Below are 2648 nucleotides of genomic sequence, written 5' to 3'. Positions count from 1 at the left end.
GAATAGAAGAGGCCCTCGCGCACTCCTCCTCCGCCGCCCGCCTCGTCACGCGCGACGCGCCGCGGGTTGCGGGAATGAGCCAAGCCGAGCTCACACCTACGCGCTTATGTTTGCTAGTCAGTAACGGAGAGTTTTCTGACAGTTGGGCCACGATCTGCGACATCGTGGGTTGTCACGGACTCTGACATGGGTCGAGCCCACGTCTTTCCACGCGGCTCCGCCTATATAAGTGGGAGGTGTCTCCTAACCCTAGCCGCCACGAACAGATCACATCTGCTCCACGCGCACCACTCACCGTCGTTCCTTTGCTGCTGCTGCCGCCGGTGACTCCATCCCGTCCGCCGCATACACGGTCGATGGGAGAATGGGTCTCCAAAACCCTGCCTCTCCGGATCCTGTACGGGAGAGGGGCGAATAGCTTTTTGGGAAGTGACTACGCGACTGCTCGCCTCCGTTCGTCTGCTTCCTCTACGTCCGCATCGCCTTCATGATCGCCATGTCTCAGTCCGATGCCGACCATCTCGCTGCCGAGAAGCTCGAGGCCGACAAGAAGGCCGCCGAGGACGCCGCCACTGCTGCCACCGCCGCTGCGGCTTCTGCCTGGCCTACTGGAGGGTACAATTCGTTTATCCCGCTCCTACTGTTGTCTGTTTTAGCCATGCTAGCGTTATACGTAGATCTGTCTGCAATTAGCGTAGTATGTGCTTGCATGATTAAATATCAGTATTGGATTATTTCTGTCAATGCCATGCTAGTGATTTACGCATGGATTAAATTAATCAAAAATTGCCTATTTACTCAGCAGTTCTTGATCCGTAAGCTAGATGTGTATGCTGCTTGAGCTGTCTATAATATTGTGTAGGTCAATTCTAGTCTGCCCGTATGTTTCAATGCAAAGGACAATCAGTAAGTGGTACGTTATCCTTTCAGTGCAAATGATTCAGTAAGTAGGAACTAGTGCTACTTGAGTTGTCTATAACACTGTCCTGGCGAAGTATTTATTATTTGAATCAAAGAGGGGGATCTCTGTTTCTGTGAAGTAGTAACTCTATTGACACCTACTCCCAACTTTCAAAGAGATTGGTTGAAATAAGTTGATATGTATTATAGCTGAGAATGTTTATGATAATAAAATTTAGAATTTTCCCAAATGGATGATATCTCTAATTTTTTAGTGCACATAACTAGAATTTTGCTTCCAGCATGCATATGGTGATGATGTAGAATCAAAGACGATTATGAGAGTTATGCAGGTGTTCCAAGGGTTGTTCAATCAATATGCTCAAATGGATGACATAGTCCAGAGCTTGTACAACAGGAACTGATGTATATATGGATGGTAATGGTAATGAAGCAATGGCAGATTGGGATCGATATGTGAACCTTAGAGCTTGCTCTGCAAGTGTGTTAACTACGAAACTTGAGACATTATCTGGCAATGCCCCAGTCCCTCGTGCCGACAATTTTGATATCCTCTCTGAACTCTCCTAAATATCCAACACTTGGTCACATGGAGAAGGATATATTGGCAGTTTTTGTCTCAATAGTAGAATCTTAGCTTTCGGTACAGAGCGAAGATTACTATCTGATTTTAGGAGTCGATTGGCCACTGAGAAAGTTGAAGTGCTTGTATGCTCGCAAGATGGGTAAGACCCGTTGGTTGAACTATAAACTTTATCTATTTTCAATTTCTTGCAGTGCTCGCATCATGAACGTTATTAATTATCCTACTCTTGGTTTGAACCATAGGTTCTTCTAAACTGAGCACAACATCTATTTTTGATTATCTTGGGGAAGATTAACATGATATGTGACACGTCGGGAGTTGTTTCAAGTAAGGTTCAATCAGTATTTGTCATGCATATCTTTGCTAGGATCAGAATGTTAAATTTCACCTATCCTCATGTTATGTAATTAACTTACAAATGTGATTGGTAGTTTCATTCAAACTTTTAGTTTTCTCTTGATGCCTAAAGATTTAACACATCAGAACAAGGAGATTTTCTATATTTAGTAGTATGGTTGCTGGAGACATGACATAATCGAAACAAAAGAGAGCCCGAGATGTTTCTGAATATATTTTGCATAGTTGTATCATTTAGTAGTATGGTTGATCCAATGCCTATTGATTATTTTATTTTCCGCTTCTTGTATGCCAAACCATTGCATTCTGGTTACATTGGTCATCTACTACAAGTGAAGCAATTGTCACTCGAATAGTGCAAACTCTGAGATTCTTCTTGCTGGCTTGCTGAACATGCATTTTGAGTATTATATGTCCCGGAACATGCAAATTTGAGTACTATGTGTCCTGAAACATGCATATTTGGTTACATTGTTATCTTACACTTGTTTTGAGTATTAATATATGTCCTGGAATAGAATAGTTTTGTCCCGGTGCCCTAGTGATGTAATTTTGCATGTTCGTTGATCAATGCTATTATTTATATCTATGTTGCACGCTCTGGTGATGAAAATGTTTTAATTCTGGTGATAACATTATGACGCTCATGCAAGTTATCATGTATTATCTGGGTCAGGCCATATTGCCCAATGGGACATGGGGCCAGTCGTTCCCGAACCATTGGGTCGGCTCGATGCCCTTGGTGTAGAGAACATATGCCATCACGGGCCAAGTCTGGGCCAGA

The sequence above is a fragment of the Aegilops tauschii genome, chromosome 2 (assembly GCF_002575655.3).
Source record: "Aegilops tauschii subsp. strangulata cultivar AL8/78 chromosome 2, Aet v6.0, whole genome shotgun sequence".
In the NCBI taxonomy this organism is placed as follows: domain Eukaryota; kingdom Viridiplantae; phylum Streptophyta; class Magnoliopsida; order Poales; family Poaceae; genus Aegilops; species Aegilops tauschii.
Note: the sequence above shows the minus strand (reverse complement) of the source record.